Below are 21,557 nucleotides of genomic sequence, written 5' to 3'. Positions count from 1 at the left end.
TGAGACATCTAACAGGGAGGAGGTGAGGGCTCGGGTGAAGTGGAGCCAGGAAAATTACCTCTCCCTCAATGTCAACAAAACGAAGGAACTGATCATGGACTTCAGTTGACAGCAAAGAGAGCATGTCCCCATCAACATCGACGGGGCCGCAATGGTGAAGGTAAAAAGCATCTGCATACACATCATTGACAATCTGAAATGGTCCACCCACAATGACAGTGTGGTGTAGAAGTTGCAACAGCGCCTCAGGAGGCTGAAGAAATTTGGCTTAGTCCCAAAGACCCTCACAAACTTTTACAGATAAACAATTGAGAGCATCCTGTAAGGCTGTATCACTAACTGGTACGGCAACTGCACCGCCAGCAACCACAGGGCTCTCCGGAGGATGGTGAGGTCTGCCCAATGCATTACCGGGGGCACTGCCTGCCCTCCAGGACACCTACAGCACCTGATGTCACAAAAGGCCAAAAAGATCATCAGTGACATCAACCACCCAAGCCAGGGCCTGTTCACCCCGTTACCATCCAGAAGCGAGGTCAGTAAAGGTGCATCAAAGCTGGGACTGAGAGACAGAAGTTGTTTTTCAATCTCAAGGCCATCAGACTGTTAAATAGCCATCACTAGCTGGCTTAGTCACCGTCACTATCCGGCTACCACTCGGTTACTCAACCCTGCACCTTAGAGGCTGCTGCCCTATGTACATAGACATGGAATCACTGGTCACTTTAATAATAGAACACTGGTCACTGATAATGTTTACATACTGTTTTACTCATGTCATATGTACATTTGAAGTCGGAAGTTTACATACACTTAGGTTGAAGTCATTAACTCGTTTTGCAACCACTCCACAAATTTCTTGTTAACAAACTATAGTTTTTGCAAGTCGGTTAGGACATCGCTTTGTGCATGTCACAAGTAATTTTTCCAACAATTGTTTACAGACATTATTTCAATTATAACTCACTATCACAATTCCAGTGGGTCAGAAACTTACATACACTAAGTTGACTGTGCCTTTAAACAGCTTGGAAAATTCCAGAAAATTATGTCATGGCTTTAGAAGCTTCTGATAGGCTAATTGACATTTGATTCAATTGGAGGTGTACCTGTGGATGTATTTCAAGGCATACCTTCAGACTCAATGCCTCTTTTCTTGACATCATGGGAAAATCAAAGAAATCAGCCAAGACCTCAGAAAAGAAATTGTAGACCTCCACAAGTCTGGTTCATCCTTGGGAGCAATTTCCAAATGCCTGAAGGTACCACGTTCATCTGTACGAACAATAGTACGCAAGTATAAACACCATGGGACCACGCAGCCGTCATACCGCTCAGGAAAGAAGCGGGTTCTGTTTCCTAGAGATTAACATACTTTGGTGAGAAAAGTGCAACTCAATCCCAGAACAACAGCAAAGGACCTTGTGAAGATGCTGGAAGAAACGGGTACAAAAGTATCTATATCCACAGTAAAACAAGTCCTATATCGACATAACCTGAACGGCTGCTCAGCAAGGAAGAAGCCACTGCTCCAAAACCACCATAAAAAAGCCAGACTACGGTTTCCAACTGCACATGGGGACAAAGATTGTACTTTTTGGAGAAATGTCCTCTGGTCTGATGAAACAAAAATAGTACTGTTTGGCCATAATGACCATCGTTATGTTTGGAGGAAAAAGGGGGAGGCTTGCAAGCCGATGAAGCACGGGGGTGGCAGCATCATGTTGTGGGGGTGCTTTGCTGCATCATGTTGTGGGGGTGCCTTACACCAGCTCTGTCAGGAGGAATGGGCCAAAATGCACCCAACTTATTGTGGGAAGCTTGAGGAAGGCTACCTGAAACGTTTCACCCAAGTTAAACAATTTAAAGGCAATGCTACCAAATACTAATTGAGCATATGTATACTTCTGAACCACTGGGAATGTGATGAAAGAAATAAAAGCTGAAATAAATCATTCTCTTTACTATTATTCTGACATTTCACAATAAAATATTGGTGATCCTAACTGACCTAAGACAGGGAATTTTTACTAGGATTAAATGTCAGGAATTGTGAAAAACTGAGTTTAAATGTATTTGACTAAGGTGTATGTAAACTTCTGACTTCAACTGTATATACTGTATTCTAGTCAATGCAATCCTATTCAACTTTTGCTGTATACAGTTGAAGTCGGAAGGCGACTCCAGGATGCTGGCCTTCTAGGCAGAGTTGCAAAGAAAAAGCCATATCTCAGACTGGCCAATAAAAGAAAAGATTTAGATGGGCAAAAGAACACAGACACTGGACAGAGGAACTCTGCCTAGAAGGCCAGTATCCAGGAGTCGACTTTTCACCATTGATGTTGAGACTGGTGTTTTGCGGGTACTATTTAATGAAGCTGCCAGTTGAGGACTTGTGAGGTGTCTGTTTCTCAAACTAGACACTCTAATGTACTTGTCCTCTTGCTCAGTTGTGTACCGGAGCCTCCCACTCCTCTTTCTATTCTGGTTAGAGCCAGTTTGTGCTGTTCTGTGAAGTACAGTACAAATACAGTATTATTTTACTATAGTAAAAACAAAGTGTCATGTTTTTGCAGACTGTAGTGTTTTTGAGGATAATACAGTAGCATTTATTATAGTATTCTACAGTATACTACAACATTCTATTGCCAGGTTGGGGAACTTACTTTGATGGAGGTGGGAGCCACAAAAATGCGTTAGTCATAAGGGGCCGCAGTGGCTCGCCGGTCTGCGTACCCACATCCATACCCAAATCCATATCCCTCTTCCCACCTTGCAAGCTAAATATTTTTGCCCCCCCCCTATTGAATGTGTAGAGAAAATTAATTAATTAATTTCCTGCAATTCAACACATTTTGCCATGGAGCGAAGAGAAGAATTTGCAGTTTCACAGTACATTTTCTGTAATTCTACACACTTTGCTATAGGGTGGAGAGAAATGTTTGTAGTTTTCAAGAAGATATCTGAGTGAAAGTGACTAACAAAATCAATGGGGGAGCCCCAGTTGGTAATTTGACTGTGATAAATATAAGTTTAGGTAGCTGGCCACTAGACTAATTTACCAATCTAAAAAAAGTGTTATCTGACTAACATGTGAAATGAGAAAAACTGGTGGTGGGGGAGGGGATTGATCTGGGGGCCCACAAAAGGGGTTGCCAGTTGCCCAGTTAGCCATCCCAGAAAAAGTATTAAAATGTATTCACTGGAAAAGAGCGTCTGCTAAATTACTAAACTGTAAATGTTCTATAGTAAGTATTACAAATGATCGAGGGATACTAGTGTTTAGTATAGTATTCTACAGTATACTACCACCTTCACACACACTCTTGTGATGTGGAGGACATTGTGTGTTTGTCTATAACTGGAGGAGTCAGTTGTGCTATTCTCTCATTTCAAATGAAAGGCGCAGCAGCAGGGCATCGGCCAGTCTAAATGCCACATCTGCCAATGCCAAGGCTTGCCGACAGCGCACAGTGACAGCGCCATAATGGCATTGACTTCATGGCTCTATTTAGCCACACCATGATAAAGTCCCCCTCTATAGTCACATATCAATGAGGTCACACAATACCTGTTGTCAATCCAGTAGTGCAACGACTCTCCACAAAGAATGAACACATCAGCGCTGTGTGTGTGTGTGTGCTCGTGCGTGAGGAGATAACAGAGCATTGTATCTCAACTGGACGCTCTCTCAGCCAGCGGCTAGGCAATGCTCCATCTCTCCACGCCCCACTGGGCTTCCCACCCCCCCTCCCAGTCATCTCACACACAAATAGAAATATCCCCTGTTTTGTTCAGCTGGCATCATGCATTCAATATGGCCTCTGTCTCTGTTCTCTCACCTTGTAAAGAGGCAGTGTGTTACTGTGGCTCTGTGGAATCGAAAGAGCGTCCCAAACGGCACTACTTCAAAAGTGGTTCACTATGTAGAGAATAGGGTGCCATTTGGGACACAACACCAGTCTCTTTAGTCAACCACATCAATGTGTTAGGGAATGTAAACAGGAACATATGGTGAGAGGTTTGAATTGTTACGTAACATAACATAGTTTATCTATAATTCAGATCCGCTTAAAAATGCCAAGATCGGAAGTTTTCTGGTTGACACTGTAAAGTGGATTTTCCATACATAAGTGTACTCCATATCTGTCATCATGCACCATAGCTAATTTGCCTGACTTATGAGAACATATTAACTTCAAATGAAGAGGGAAAAGGGAGGCGAGAGAAATGTGACAGTTATTGAGGGATTATGCGCCATCATTGACATTTGCAGAACATTTTTAGAGCTGTATTCATTATCTGGTGAATTACTCCTTTTTTTAGCTCATAATCAGCCCGCCGCGGATCAGCTTCAACGCTTCAGCTCATGTAAAATGTATTTCATGCTTCAGCTTTCATATAAGCAGACATGAAGAAGCACTCAGACAGCGAATGTGTAAGATAGCCATGCTTCAGAGACGGTTGGAGTGGTACACAGACACTGGTGGCGTGATAAGCATAAGAAATGTTAATTCACAAAAATCGTAGTCAATTCGTAGCCATCCCTCGCTGGCGAGAGAATTGAATCGTACACCAATCCTATTTCTATGGAGGACAGCACATTGTTAATATGTTAATACCTCCTGTCAATTCTCCCCGGGTGATTAAATAATGGAATGACTTGACCTGACCTTCTGGACCAGCCCGTCATCAGAATAAGGGTTAAACTATTTGAGAACATTGTAGAATTTCAATTGCACTTAGGATCAGGACAGTGCCTGATACACCTCTAATGGCAAGCTTTTTATTTCCACGCCACTGAACGTAGTAATAGGGTGGCATTTGCGTGTTGTCTTTGGTCACACAGCTGCTCCTTGGCCCAAGCTGTGTGCGCCCATATGTTAGACATTAGAATATAATCCTACATTTAAAATCAAACAAAAAACGTGAGCTGACTCATGTCATGGAGCATGTTTTCATGTTCAAGGAGCTTAGTTATCCCAGGGAGACTTCCTGTCCCTCATGCTGGGTAGGCGGGCCATCACCATCACCTGGAGTGTGTCTGTCTGGGAAAAGGGAAGGAAGAGGAATCTGAAAAGGATGAACGTGCATATGCCACATACAAGAGCTGGTAAACAACTGGAGATGGGTTCAATGCTTAAACACAAGTCTCCAAGGATAAATTTCTCTAATCAAACACACACACATGCACACATGCACACACAAATAGAGGTAATAACACAGGTCCATAGAACACAGAGCTGTGCTCGAAGGCAGGACATCCACCGGTTCCTCTCTTCTCACTCTTACTTACTTCGCTGGATAAATTTAAATGCCCATTTCCTTTTTCATAACTCATTAAAATAACACATTGCAGTCTCTGTAACTGTCCCCTCAGATCCCTCACTCTAACCACACTTCCATTCACACTTTTTATGCAAGTAAAGTGTTACCAAATAAATAAAAAATCACAACAGCTGGGATAGAAACAGGAAGTTTCAGTACAATTTTATAATAATTTGTCTGTTCGACATGGGATCTTTTTTTGTCGGTAAAATTAATTATGTGAGAAATGTCAGTGGAAACGCCTTTATGCTCAGATGTTGATATACCGTAATAACCGTCATATCTAACGTAAACTTGGAGTCACGTGATGATATGGTGTGTGGTCCTCCCACTACAACTCGGGGAAACCGTGCAGTTTATTAGGCTACAGATGAAATAAGTTATGATGAACTTCACAGGGTGGTAAAAGTGCACAGTGATCTTGATGCTCCTTTCCAGTATTGAGGGTCTGATTCTGGTGACATAATGGTCCATACATGACTGCCGTTTTAAAAAATACCCATATTATTGCTCTTATCCATAATAGTGTCATCATGTAGACTAGCCACACTGTATCTCTCGAGCTGTTGGCTAGAGTGCACGTGCCAAGAACAGAGTGGGCACATTTGCTATTTAAACCCAACAGTTTTTGTGAAAAAAACTGTTGGTAGACTTGAAAATGTGGAAATGTCTCAGCAACGGTTGCCATTGCCAAAGTAATAATTTTACAGAGGTGGGAAATGACTCATGTGAATGAAGAACTGACAAAGTTAAGTTCACTGAAGTTATTTCAATTGAGTTTGGTGTAGTAATTACCCTAGCCTGTGCACCATTCTCTAATCTCCCGTGGGCAGATTCTGCATGTTAGACCGAGAGAATATGCCAGGACTGAATGGGATGCGTGACTCCAAGCAGCATTAGTTCTGGTTTCGTCACTGGTTATTTGAAGGTATCATGATTGGGCCAAGGCGGTGCTTGAACTGCTTCGCCTCGAGTGCTTTGTGCGTGCCCACACGGATCAGAGGGGGGGGGGATACTTTTAAGAGGGTGGAGAATTCGTTTTTGACGGAACTCATGAACACAGAAGTTATTCACGCAGCTGACCAAATTACCATTTGTTTAAACTTCTGGGTTAACAGAGATGAACTATTCTGTTACATCTATTCACTATCCTTGTTACCTTTGAGTTACTGCATTATACTGCACTGTTTTCCCATCAACCTGACTGAAAACTGCTGTAGAATGGTTGCGTTTAAGAACATCTTTAATATAAGTATGAACTTTATGAATCAGATGTCAAGTGCCCAGAAAGCCTTTCTGTCTGCATCTCTGTCTGTCTGTCAAAAAGTAAATGGCTGTAAATGATTTCAGCGACTCGAAGGTCAATCCACACACACTGGGCACATTTATTCCAGAAGGGGAATCATGAGTCAAGCTTAGAGTGAGTAGCAGGGTCTGGTGAGGTCTGCCTGATGCGTTGAAAAGAGGGAGAATAAGGGAAAATTACACTGAATATCACGATTGATGGATAAGATAGAAGCCTATTATGCAATCGACAGTAATGGTGACTTTTTATATACATCATACTGCTTTCAATTTATGTAAACTGACAGTGTATGGCAACCTCTAGAGTTTTGCTGTATAGCAGATTAAAAAATCCAGTCAATTTAAATTGTATTTGTCTCTGTCACGTCCTGCCCCTAGTAAGATGTAATTTTCTATAGTAGTGTAGGGCAGTGCGTGACAGGGGATGTTTTTGGTTTATCTATGTTTTCTATTTCTATGTTTAGGTTCTAGTTTGTCTATTTCTATGTCGGGATTGTTTGGGGTTCATCTCTAATTGGAGGCAGCTGCTCCTCATTGCCTCTGATTAGAGATCATATTTAAGTAGGGGTTTTTCTCATTGTGGTTTGTGGGTTATTATCTTTTGAGTAGTGTGTTTTCCTCTCTGCGTCACGTTTTGTTGTTTTCCTATTTTCAAGTTATTTATGTATTGCATTAAGTTTCACGTTTAAATAAATATGTGGAACTACGAAAACGCTGCATCTTGGTCCGCTCCTTCGACCAGACGTGACAGTCACATGCTTCGTAAACAACAGGTGTAGATTAACAGTGAAATGCTTACTTATGGGCCGGACCCTTCCCAACAATGCAGAGGGCAAAATAAATAAATAATAAGAAGAAGAAGAATAAAAAATAAGAAGAAGAATAAATACACAATGAGTAACGATAATTTGGCTATTTGCACGGGGTACCAGTACTGAGTCGATGTGCAGGGATACGAGGTAATTGAGATATGTACATATGAGTACGTATAAAGTGACTAAGCAACAGGACAGATGATAAACAGTAGCAGCAGCATATGTGATGAGTCAAAAGAGTTAGTGCAAAAAGGGTCAAGGCAGAAACTAAAATAGTTAGCCAGCAGTTACCTGGACTAACTATTAATGAACAAAAATATAAATGCAACATGCAACAATTTTAACAATTTTACTGAGTTACATTCAATTGAAATAAATTCATTAGGCCCTAATCTATGGATTTCACCTGACTGGGCAGGGGCGCAGCCATGGGTGGGCCTGTAGGGATCCAGGCCCACCCTCTGGGGAGCCAGGTCCAGCCAATCAGAATTAGTTTTTCCCCACAAAAGGGCTTTATTACAGACAGAAATACTCCTCAGTTTCACCAGCTTTCCTGTTGGCTGGTCTCAGGCAATCCTGCAGGTGAAGAAGTCGGATGTGGAGGTCCTGGGCTGGCATGGTTACACTTGGTCTGCGGTTGTGAAGCAGGTTGGAAAGACGTTGGAGGCGGCTTATGGTAGAGAAATGAACATAAAATTCTCTGGCAACAGCTCTGGTGGACATTCCTGCAGTCAGCATGCTGTGTTGTGTGACCTTGTGTGACAAAACTGTACATTTTAGAGTGGACTTTTATTGTCACCAACACAAGTTGCACCTGTGTAATTATCATGCTGTTAAATCAGCATCTTGATATACATCACCTGTCAGGTGGATGGATTATCTTGGCAAAGGAGAAATGCTCACTAACAGGGATATAAACACATTTGTGCACAAAATTTGAGAGACATTTCTGGGATCTTTTATTTCAGCTCATGAAACATAGGACCAACACTTTACATGTTGCGTTTATATTTTTGTTCAGTATATTTAGCAGTCTTATGACTTGGGGTTATATTGTGATATCTCTGGCTTTGCATTAGAATTTTAAATTCTCCCAGGATCTGTTGGCACCTAAACTAGTTCTAGACGTTGGAGGTAATAGATACATCATGAAATATCTAAGCTCATGCTTATTCTTCCATGTTTCTCTCTCCTGTAAAACCCTGTATCCCAAAGCTTGAGAGACCTCGAAGTAACCCCTATTTGTCGGTGTTGCTTTGCGTTGTTTGAGTTCAGCTCACAGTAGAACTGGGCTGGCAGTGTGTCCCTATTGTCTGGCTGAACAGTTAAGAAGCCTACCAACCATGGGGTATGTTAGCTTAGAGAAGGTGAAGGTTAGGGGAATGTAGAGGTTGGTAACAGACGACAGGGCTTGGGTACAGCTTTATACAAAGTAGCATATTATCATTAACAGGCTTTAACTTTGTTTTGCAGTAAGTCAGTGGCGAACCGTGACTGTTGGCCCTAGGCCTTCAGTGGGGGGAAAAATCCTTCCAACACCAGCATCACTTAATGCCTCCAACTGAATCAAACCGGCATGAGGCTGAGCCAGGCCTCAATGTACAATTTCAATTCTGGAAAACACAGACGTTTTGCAAAACAGTTCCATAATAGACTAGTCATAGCTATGACTTGCCGTCTATGTGATAGTGTTTATTAATCAGTCTGTGTAACGTCTCACTAAAGAGCCTCCATAGACATACACATGGTGTGGAGAAAAGGGATAGAGAAGGGATCAAATCCTGTATAAGTCTCCACTAATTTATGGCACCTAGTTACTGGCACTTGTGTTTAGATAAGGCAGTAAATAGAGAGCTAGGTCTGAGGTGCCAGACTAATAGATTTACTGTGGAGTTAGATAAACCAGCAAATACGGCTCCGTCTTCTCTCACTTCCATTAGTGTTCCTGGTAGGGTGTTTTTGCCAGGAATTGTGTTTTGAAAACTGTTCCAACTACATAAAATGACACTGTATATCAAGTGTACTCATATAAAAATTGGAACACCACTTGTAGCTTGGACTGTACATAACATCAGGCCATTCGAATGCCTTACTGGTCACTGTGATTTGAAAGTTATTTGAATTATACTCTGTAAACAAAAGAATGAACTGTATACCACACAGTTCAGAAGAGTGATTGGTCACCAGTGTGGGTAATGAATCATGTGAAGTATACACTGAGTGTACAAAGCATTAAGAACACCTGCTTTTTCCATGACATAGACCGACCAGGTGAATCCAGGTGAAAGCTATGATCCCGTACTGATGTCACTTGTTAAATACACTTTAAATCAGTATAGATGAAGGGGAAGAGACAGGTTAAATAGTGAATTTTAAGCTTTGAAACAATTGAGACAATTGTGTCTGTGTACTATTCAGAGGGTGAATGGGCAAGACAAAATATTTAAATGCCTTTGAATTGGGTATGGTAGTAGGTGCCAGGCACACTGGTTTGAGTGTGTCAAGAAGTGCAATGCCACTGGAATTTTCACACTCAACAGTTTCCTGTGTGTATCAAGAATGGTCCACCACCCAAAGGACATCAAGCCAATGGCAGGCCAGTGGTCGAAAACGGGTCATTGATGAAAGAGGACAAAGGAGGCTGACACGAATTGTGCAGAGCAACAGACTGGCTACCGTTAGTCAACTGACAGTCCAGTACAACATTGGTGCCCAAAGACCCATAAAATAATGCACAACTCGTGGTATATTGACACGAATGGCGTATGGCAGCCGACGACCTTACAGAGTTCCACTTCTTTCAGCAAAAAACAAGAAACTCTGGTTACAGTGGGCTAAGGAATGAAAACACTGGACACTGGAGAATTGGAAAAACATTGCTTGGTCTGATGAATCCTGGTTCCTGCTGATGGGAGAACTAGGGTATGGAGAAAACCACATGAGTACCTGCCTCCATCATGCCGCGAGTCAACATTGCATACTGGTGGTGGTGGTGTGATGGTGTGGGGTGTGTTTTCATGGCAGACATTTAGCTTACTGCAGTGGCCTGCCCAGTCACCAGATCTCAATCCAATTGAGCATCTGTGGGATGAGATGGAACAAGCTATTCGGAGTAGAGATCCACTACCAGCCAACTTGACACAACTGTGGGAAGCATTGAGTCAATGAGTCAACATGGGCAGGCATCGCTGTGGAACGCTTTCGACACCCTATAGAGTGCATGCCGTGACAAATTGAGGCTGTTCGGAGGACAAAAGAGGGTGCAACTTCATATTATGAAGATGTCTAATGTTTTGTACACTCAGTGTACATGCATGGTAAGGCCTGAGTGGGCTGGGCAGCCAACCCTGACATGCACACATACACTATCGATACCAGACTCAATTTGATTTGCCGAGGATGAATCACTGGTTGGCAAAACAATTAACACAGCTGTGCCACAGCAATATGGCCGTCCTGTCTGAGTTTAGTTCCGCCTGCCAATCTGCTCTCCTCTCTTTCTGCCTAGAGACAGAGTCTGTGTCCTAAATGACACCATATTCCTTCTACAGTGCTTTCAGAAAGTATTCATACCATTTGACTTGTTTTACATTTTGTTGTGTTACAGCCTGGATTCAAAATGTATTAAATATATTTTTTCTCACCCATCTACACACAATACTACACAATTACAAAGTGAAAACATGTTTTTTGAAAATGTTGCAAATGTTCAAAAATGTAATACAGAAATATCTAATTTACATAAGTATTCACACCCCTGAGTCAATTCTTTGTAGAAGCACATTTGGCAACAATTACAGCTGTGAGTATTTCTGGGTGAATCTCTAAGAGCTTTCCACTCCTGGATTGTGCAATATTTGCACATTATTATTTTCGAAATTCTTGAAGCTAGATATTCAATGGCTGCTTTAAAAAAAAATTCCCTTATACCAATAGGTGACTATCTTTGCGAAGCATTAGAAAACCTCCTTGGTTTTTGTGATTGAATCTGTGTTTGAAATTCACTTCTCGACTGAGGGACCTTACATAATTATATGTGTGGGTTACAGAGATGAGGTAGTCATTCAAAAATCATGTGAAATGCTATTATTGCACACAGAGTCCATGCAACTTATGTGACTTGTTTTACTCCTGAACTTATTTAGGCTTGCCATAACAATGGAGTTGAATACTTATTGACTCAAAACATATCAGCTTTCATTTTGAATAAATATGTAAAAAATGTGAACAAATATTTTAGGGTATTGTGTGTAGGCCAGTGAAACAACATCTCAATTTCATCCATTTTAAATTCAGGCTTTAACACAACTAAATGTGGAAAAAGTAATCGGGTGGGAATACCTTCTGAAGTGCACTACTTTTGGGTCCATAGACCTCTGGTCAAAAGTAGTGCATTATGTAGGGAATAGGGTGCCATTTGCATAGAGTGATAGAGTGATAGAGCCTCTCTGTTATCGGCTGATGAGCTGTAATTATAGAGTGTCTGAGTGATTTACTCTGTGAAATACTTCATCAGCACAAGGGTTACTTATGTTAGCTGCTAATGCATCCTAAACCACAAATTAAATTTAAAAAAATAAACTTGGAAACACTAGAAAACTGGCTCCAGGATGTGGAGAGATTGGTTTCTGGACTAACATTTTGGGCCCACAGTAATGTTGATCATTTCCTTTTGACTCTCATAGAGACAGAATATAGAAATGTAATTGCTCTCGACGGGATGGTTAATATTAAAGAAAGGTTTGTCTATGTTTTGTTATGATGCCTGAAGCCCTTGCACAACAATATACAATACATTCACTCAGTATCGCGACACAATACAGCTGCTCAATATCTTGAACCACAAACATCATATCTCAATGTGCAGACACTCCGGGTTGAGAGTGGAAATGTGGATGGGGACTGGCATAAACAAACTAATGTTCCATGTGAGTGTGGGCACCTTCCAAGGGGTGTGATTGAATGCCCTCCTCGTGTTGCTATTTGTTTCCCTGTCTTGGCAACAATCTACTTCTCGCCTCCAGTTCATTGTCACTTTGTCTTTGTGATTAGTCTCCATATCTACCCCCTCATTTCATATGATTTCAAACTCCTGCTCAAAGTGCTACTTGTTTCTGTTCTTATTAACACAATTACAGGGAGGCTCTGCCAAAGCAGATACTATTCAAAGAGACGTGTTATAGAGGCTAAATATGTAGTGAGGACTCTGTCTGAACATGTTCTCATTAAGGATGTACTTTGTTTTTGGCTTCAGTTTGAGGCAAAAAATAAAACAGGAAAAGAGAACATTAAAATAATATATTTATATATTATATAATATATATAATATATTAAAGCTAATATGTGTTCTATGTGCACTTTCTAACTCAATAAATGGCACAAGAAAGTATTTTTCTGAAAATAACATTTGTCAGGACTAAATAGTTCCTATTTCCATTTAAAACTCCAGTCATGAGAAGTAATCTTCCGGTCCAGGGAGCAAGACACAAGACACCCATCAGGGATCTTAACATTTTACCATACACATCAATCATGAAGGCCGTTACAACTCTAAACTGGCCCAAATGTTCCCTGTTTTAATTCAAATTTAGTTTTATCAGTGACTAATGCCACACAGGACTCAGAGGCCATTAAGTCTCACACCACTTGTGTTGTCTTTTAGAGAGAGAGAGAGGGAGAGAGAGAGACTCAGTTAAGTTGATTTCCCTGTTGGAAGCTCTCCAGTGACCGATGCTGCCATTTTTAAATGGTATTTAATGTTCTTCTCAAGACCCAATTAGATAATAAGCTTATCTCAGTCACCTCCATTAGAAACCACACAGGGAAAGAGTGGATTAAAAATACAATGCAAAAGGAAATGTCTAAAATTGTAATATTATTGAAATATTAAGGCACTATTGAAATTCTAACTAACATCGCCTTTATTGTAATTGGCCTGTTCTAGTCTCATTTCCATTTTTTAAATAGAAGGAATATCAAACATTTAAATTGTTTTAAATCGTTTCTTTGGTTTCTCTCATATTCACCTTATTTAAGAACCCGGAAACAAAACTATGTCTGAACATTCTGTTTTGTGGAAGACTGTTTTGTGGCGTTCTTGCTGTTTTGCGAACGCTAGCTAGCTCAAAATGTAATGGGATCATACCAAGAAAATTATTTCAAAGTCGAATGGCAAGTCTATGCCACATCCACCTACTTTTCAAGAGTGGGAGGACGATATGAAACAAATGGCTAGATAAGACAACTTCAATTATTTTGACTCGTCTCTCGGTGTGGATGGGTCAGAGATGAGGAGCTACAAAAGCACAGAGACATATCAATACCTCCACAGCGGCAAAGTTGGACGGGTGCTTATTCACTGTCTTGAGGATAACAACCTGGTGTTCCTCAAAGCAGATGTCCAGCCCAGTCAGAGTAAAACACACCATCATTCTGCCTGGATTCTTGTATCATCTGTTGGCACGGTGGAGACTGCAGGGTGTTCTTGTGTTGCAGGGCAGGGGAAGTCTTGCAGTCATGCAGCTGCAATACTATGGAAGGTAGCTAGCTCGCTGGCTTTTTGTTTATCATAACCCTTTCTATGACTGATACGTTTGACGTTAGCTAGTTACTTGTGATGATACCATAACTATTACAACATGCACACACGGTTAATGGTTTCAATGGCTCATTGTGTAAGTATATCAGTCTAATCTTGAATGGCAATGATGTAGGTACAGAATCAAGGTGTGTTTTACAATCAAATAGGAAATTACCAACATAACCTAAACCTACTAGTTAAAAGGAAACTGTAAACTAGTCAGCTGTGAACACCATGTAAACTAGTGTTCTGTACTGTAATTGACAATTCTAACAGTGTTTTGTTGAAGGTGCAGAATGCTGTGTATGGAGGGTTGACAGAGGTGTCCTGTACAGATGAGCAATGCCAGTGGAACTCTGGGACGCAGTGGAATTTAGCTCCAAAAAGGTTGAGCGAGATCTGTTTCACACGTCACAAACCAAGTGACGAGTTCTCTGACAGCACCCCAGCCGCTTCTCCATCTCTACCTCCAACTCCTGCATATCACTCCTACAACGCACTTAAGAAGAGTTTGGAAGGGGCCAATGTTCCAGTGGGGAGCCTTCTACACAAGTGCATCAAAGCTAAACCAGTCAGTCATCAGGTTCCAGCAGCACCACACAGCTGCAGCCCCCCCATGGTGAACACGGCATCAACATGCAGTGTCAGAAATGCTTGTCATTTTATGACGTTTATATTACGGTGGAGGATTGTAAATGTGCCAGCTTGGAGGAGGTCACTAAAGCACAGAGAGCCTCCAATGCGCGGTGTGACGCGCCTGAACTTTAGATCACTGCTAGCGCAGAAAATAAGGTTTCTGTGCGCACCTCAACAAATCCCGACAACTTTGTGCGGGAGCATCTCTTCCCCAGTTTCCTCTTCCCCCGCAACCACATATGGCAAGAAGAACGAGCAGGCGGCCTACACATGGATGGAGAGCTGCAGGTTTAGTCTGGAGAGTGGAGGCACAGTAATGACTGTCAAGGAGCCATGGCTATCTGCAAGCCCAGATGGAGTGTTAAACGATCAAGAACTTCTAGAAATCAAATGTCCTGTTCTCAGTAAGAATTGTGAGTCTCTGACTGAACTATTCTCTGGAAAACTCCCCGATGTGAAGCTGGTGGATGGGGTTCCTCAGCTGAAACCTAATGAGGCCTGTGAGTACTACATGCATGTTCTACACAGGACTGGAGAGATGCAAACTGCTTGTCTGGGCTCAATCCAAGCAGGTTGTTATTGATGTGCCTTTTCATGTGAAGTTCTGTGCTGATGTTATCCCTAAACAGAAGGCATTCTATTTCACAGATATGCTTCCAAGGATAGCAGATGAGCTCCAGTCAGGCAGACTAACTCTGTGCTCCAAATATGTTAATCTACCCTCTTGCTCTTTGCACCCCAGTATCTCTACTTGCACATCATCATCTGCACATCCATCACTCCAGTGTTAATGTTAAATTGTAATTATTTCGCCTCTATTGCCTATTTATTGCCTACCTCCCTACTCTTCTACAATTGCACACCTTGTACATAGATTTTTTTTCTATTGTGTTATTGACTGTACATTTGTTTATGTGTAACTCTGTCTTGTTTGAGTTTGTCGCACTGCTTTGCTTTATCTTGGCCAGGTCGCAGTTGTAAATGAGAACTTGTTTTCAACTGGCCTACCTGGTTAAACAAAGGTGAAATAAAAAATAAAAAAATTGATTTGGTGTCTAGGAGCCTAATACTTCTGTGTTTTTAAATAGTTCCTATATTTTGTGCCTTGTAAAGCTCTGTCAGCTCTACCTTATTATCTAAACATAACTCTTGATTGGTGTTCTCTTCATATGCACATTTACCTGATTATATTTGCATAATTCTTGGTGATTTTTTAAATATCTTGCCTTGTTCAGCTCTCTTCATACATGTTTATCTAATGCCTACGGATAACTCCTTCTGATTTATTTTATGAATATTTTTATTGTACCTTATATAGCTCTCTTCATATGGCACTTCATGAACTTATCTAAGCATACCATAATTCATCTTGCACTTGGCAAATGATGGTGTTAATAAAAACACTATGAAATTCAACTGTTGACATTTTCTTTGATACTTAACATTTTTAAATGAAGGATGAGGAGGCATGTCTAAGGGTTTTAAATGTGTTTTCAGTTTGATTTTGGGTTTGGTTTTCAAGGGCACAAATGAAGAAAACAGTGTGGCACTTCGTAAACAGTCGTCTTCCCTCTCGGTCTGTTAGTCTAACAACCGAGACTTGTTTTCAACAAGAACTTCTACAGTAAGATGTACAGTAGGCCTGATCTTTTGTCATCTTCATCTGTTACTTAGGGTTGCACTAGTAGCTAGCTAACTTGCTTTGGCTAACGTTAGCTATTAGCTGTGTACAAGGCCAGGGGATTGTTTGAAAGAGAAACTCACATACAGCTGAAGTCGGAAGTTTACCTTCACCTTAGCCAAATACATTTAAACTGAGTTTTTCACAATTCCTGACATTTAATCCTAGTAAATATTCTCTGTCTTAGGTCAGCTAGGGTCACCACTTTATTTTAAGAATGTGAAATGTCAGAACAATAGTAGAGAGAATGATTTATTTCAGCTTTTATTTCGTTCATCACATTCACAGTGGGTCAGTTTACATACACTCAATTAGTATTTGGTAGCATTGCCTTTAAATTGTTTAACTTGGGTCAAACGTTTTGGGTAGCCTTCCACAAGCTTCCCACAATAAGTTGGGTGAATTTTGGCCATTCCTCATGACAGAGCTGGTGTAACTGAGTCAGGTTTGTAAGCCTCCTTGCTCGCACACGCTTTTAAAGTTCTGCCCACACATTTTCTATGGTGGGATGGTGTTCTTCGACTTGCAAGCCTCCCCCTTTTTCCTCCAAACATAATGACAGAGCAGCAGGTATCCTAGTGGTTAGAGCGTTGGACTAGTGACCGAAAGGTTGCAAGATCCAATCCCCATGCTGACAAGGTAACAATCTGTCATTCTGCCCCTGAACAAGGCAGTAACCCATTGTTCTCAGGCTGTCATTGAAAACAAGAATGTGTTCTTAACTGACTTGCCTAGTTAAATAAAGGTAATAAAATGGTCTTATTGCCAATGCGTTCTATTTTTGTTTCTCCGAAAGTACAATATTTGTCCCCATGTGCAGTTGCAAACAGTAGTCTGGCTTTTTTATGGCTGTTTTGGAGCTGCGGCTTCTTCCTTGCTGAGCGGCTGTCACGTCCTGACCATAGAAAGCTGTTATTTTCTATGGTAGAGTAGGTCAGGGCGTGACAGGGTTTTTTTCTAGTTTCGATTTTCTATGTTGTTATGTTCTAGTTTTGTATTTATATGTTGGGCATTGTTTGGGATGATCTCCAATTAGAGGCAGCTGTTCATCGTTGTCTCTAATTGGAGATCATACTTAAGTAGGTGTTTTTCCCACCTGGGTTTGTGGGAGATTGATTTTGAGTAAGTGTATGTTGTAACTCTTCGTCACGGTTTGTTGTTTTGTTCAGTCAGTATATTTGTATATATTGCATAGTTTCACAGTTTAATAAAGAAAATGTGGAATGATACACACGCTGCGCTTTGGTCCGCTCCTTCATCGTACAACAAACGTGACAGGAGCCTTTCAGGTTATGTCGATATAGGACTCGTTTTACTGTGGATATAGATACTTTTGTACCTGTTTCCTCCAGCATCTTCACAAGGTCCTTTGCTGTTGTTCTGGGATTGATTTGCACTTTTTGCAACAAAGTACGTTCATCTCTAGGAGACAGAACGCTTCTCCTTCCTGAGCGGTATGATGGCTGCGTGGTCCCATGGTGTTTATACTTCTGTACTATTGTTTGTACAGATGAACGTGGTACCTTCAGGCGTTTGGAAATTGCTCCGAAGGATGAACCAGACTTGTGGAGGTCTACAATTTTTTTCTGATTTCTTTTGATTTTCCCATGATGTCAAGCAAAGAGGCACTGAGTTTGAAGGTATGCTTTGAAATACATCCACAGGTACACCTCCAATTGACTCAAATAATGTCAATTAGCCTATTAGAAGCTTCTAAAGCCATGACATCCTTTTCTGGAATTTTCCAAGCTGTTTAAAGACACAGTCAACTTAGTGTATGTAAACTTCTGACCCACTGTAATTGTGATATGGTGAATTATAAGTGAAATAATTTTATTGAATTGGCTTTTCATGACGATTGAGCTCAGTCAGAACTTGTTGCGGGCATGAGTCCATTTGGCGAGTGGGAATGACAAGTCAGTGGCTTACAGCGCATCATCTGCTGTTGAATGACAGCGCTGGCTGCAGCGTGTGTCGCTGAGTGATCTTCAAGAAAACTCCAGAAAAATATCTGGTAAACCGCGATGCACACGGGCATCTCCCTCGCGCAGCTGCCAAACTGAGCAGAGACCGCTGCTAAGCAGAGAGCGCACTGAACAGAGACCACAGTTGCACTTGGCCAAATCAATTCATTAAATAATTATACATTTACTCTGACACGACGCGACCCACCATTAACAGGTCGCGACCCATACTCTTAGAAAGGCTGTAGTATTTGATCAGTGATATGCATTTTGAAGTTAGCCGTGTAGAATTTCTGCAGAAACGCTACATGGTCAAAGGAAACACTAAGAAGAAGGCCAGTATACAACACTGAGCTAGTGTCATTCTTCAGGATGGTGTGGGTCAATGGCTCTGCACCACCACATTGGGTTTGTTTGTGGCAGGTGGGCTTGTTGACTGGTTCTCTTGACACACAGACGTGATCATTCAGTGCTGGAACCTCCCATTGAGTATCAGCATCTTTATGCTGCAGTGACATTGGAACACTCAGATCAGACTCTGCATAACCACAGTTGTCTTCGTCTGTCAAACAAACATAGAGACCACAAGTTTAACACAATAAAATACACAGACAGCCTACTGGTTATGGTTAGGTAAAAATAAAAAAAACACTTGAACGTTTAATAATTGAGCTAGTTAGACATTTCATGAGCATCACCAGTGACATGCCAGCAATGATGAGGATAAACATGGCATGGGGGAGACAATGTCAGACAGAAGCTAGCTAGCAACTCTGTATCAGATGGGCTGCCCTCAAGGTAGCCAACTAAGTGAGTAAGCTAGGTAACAGTTAGCTAGCTACAGTATGTTAGGTCTGATTTCACTATTATTAAACCAAGACCCAGATGGCAAATATAAAGGTCCAGTCTATCTTAAAAACTGGAGGCCTCTTACACTTCAATGTTGTGATGCATAAATACTAGCGAAATGCATAGCACTCAGAATTAAAAAGATTTTACCAGGTATTGTTCATCCTGATCAGACAAGTTTTTTACATGGAGATAAAACGACAGCTACTAGAAATAATGGAACATCATGAAACATCCAAGAAGCCAGGCCTGATATTTATAGCAGATTTAGAAAAGGCCTTTCATAAAGTAAGACGGGGTTTTATACATAAATGGCAGGATTTTTTTCAAATTCGCAAATTCTCTTATAAAATGGGTAAAAGTAATGTATAGCAACACCAGGTGTAAAAGAGTAAATAGTGGCTACTTCTCAGACAGTTTTGAATTGTCAAGAGGAGTAAAACAAGGGTGTCCACTGTCACCATATCTATTTGTTATGGCCATCGAAATGCTCGCTATTAAAATCAGATGAAATAACAACATTTGAAGATTAGAAATCCAAAGCTAAAACTGCATTGTTGGTTAAGGGCTTGTAAGTAAGCATTTCACTGTAAGGTCTACACCTGTTGTATTTGGCGCATGTGACAAATCCAATTTGATTTGAGTTGATTTATATCTTTTGTGATATGAATATCAAGTATGTCTACTTCACTGTCAGCCCATTTTATAGGTAAACTGCAAGGTAATGTAAAAGCTGTATTTTTGTAAGATCCAATATGTGATATTGTATACATTTATCATAATTAGGTTTTAGTCCAGAAAAGTTATCTAGATCTTCAATGAGACATTGCAGGGATCTAGCTTGCGAACTTGATATAAAACTTGAGTCATCGGCATACACTACCGGTCAAAAGTTTTAGAACACCTACTCATTCAAGGGTTTTTCTTTATTTTTACTATTTTTATACATTTTCTACATTGTAGAATAATAGTGAAGACATCAAAACTATAAAATAACACATATGGAATCATGTAGTAAACCTTCTTAGGGATAGCCCCCTTTTTTTCAATTTTTGCCTAAATTAAATACCCAAATCTAACTGTGTGGATTTATTTTAAGAAGGCACACCTGTTAATTGAAATGCATTCCAGGTGACCTCGGTAGTATACATGGACACCTGCTTCTTTTAAAAGTTCCAGGTGACTACCTCATGAAGCTGGTTGAGAGAATGCCAAGATTGTGCAAAGCTGTCATATATTTTGATTTGTTTAACTCTTTTTTGGTTACGGATTGGCGTCCCGTCAACAGGACAGTTGCAAATCATGCAGCGCGTTATGTCAAGATTGCAGATTTTTAGAGAAACAACAAATGTCGGTACATATGTGTCTTATATTGGCTGAAAGCTTAAATTCTTGTTAACATAACTGCACTGTCCAATTTACAGTAGCTATTACTGCGAAGAAATGCCATGCTATTGTTCGAGGAGAGCTCCTAACAACAAAACACTTTTTTTCACCGCAATAGGTTTGATGAATTCACCTCTGAAGGTGAAATGTGTACTTAAATCAGAGAAAGATTTCAGAATGTATCGTCCAAAGGGTCCCAGAGATAACATGAAGTGTCGTTTTGTTAGTTAACATCCTTTTTCATATCCTAAAAAGGTTCATATAGCATGCGCGATCGATTTTGCATTTCCACTCGTTCAATTTGCAAAGAAAGGAATCTCACCCTAAACATTGTTTCAACAAGTCAAATCACATTCGTATGTATTCCTCGGAGATACTAGAAGATAACAATACTTCACTATATCATTAGGGGTGTAGTATATCCTATAGGACACCATATTTGGTCAGAGAGCGACGCCTTCATGGCACTCCGATGACGCAGGCGGTCATCACTTGAACGACTGTTTCTTTGTCAAATAAGCACCAATCGGGGTCAAACAAAGATAGCTAGATAGCCAATGAGCTGGGCTTTACGGGAGTATCCAGAAACCATGTATATGTCGTAAAATGTAGCTACTAACCTTGTACAACAGCATGCCTTTTCATTTTGGACAAAAATTATAAGGATATTCAGAGTTATGAAGTTATGAAAACTGGTTGTTTTGCAAATGTTGAACTTATAATATGGCTACTAATACTTGGAAAGCTAACTCAAAGTCCAAGTATACAGATTTGACGATATTCTTGCAAATAAATGTAATATGAATGCGAATATCTCCTTCACGATTTGCCCAAATGTACTTGGGGACTTCACACTAAAAGTATTGTAGTTCACTCATACTTCAAGTTATCCATCTGAAACTTTTCACATACACTGCTGCCATCTTGTGGACACCATCGGAATTACAAACAGAGTGATGGCTAGAACTGTGACCTTTCTCTTGCATTTCAAAGATGGTGGTAGGAGAAAAACT

The sequence above is a fragment of the Salmo trutta genome, chromosome 7 (assembly GCF_901001165.1).
Source record: "Salmo trutta chromosome 7, fSalTru1.1, whole genome shotgun sequence".
Taxonomy (NCBI): Eukaryota; Metazoa; Chordata; class Actinopteri; order Salmoniformes; family Salmonidae; genus Salmo; species Salmo trutta.
Note: the sequence above shows the minus strand (reverse complement) of the source record.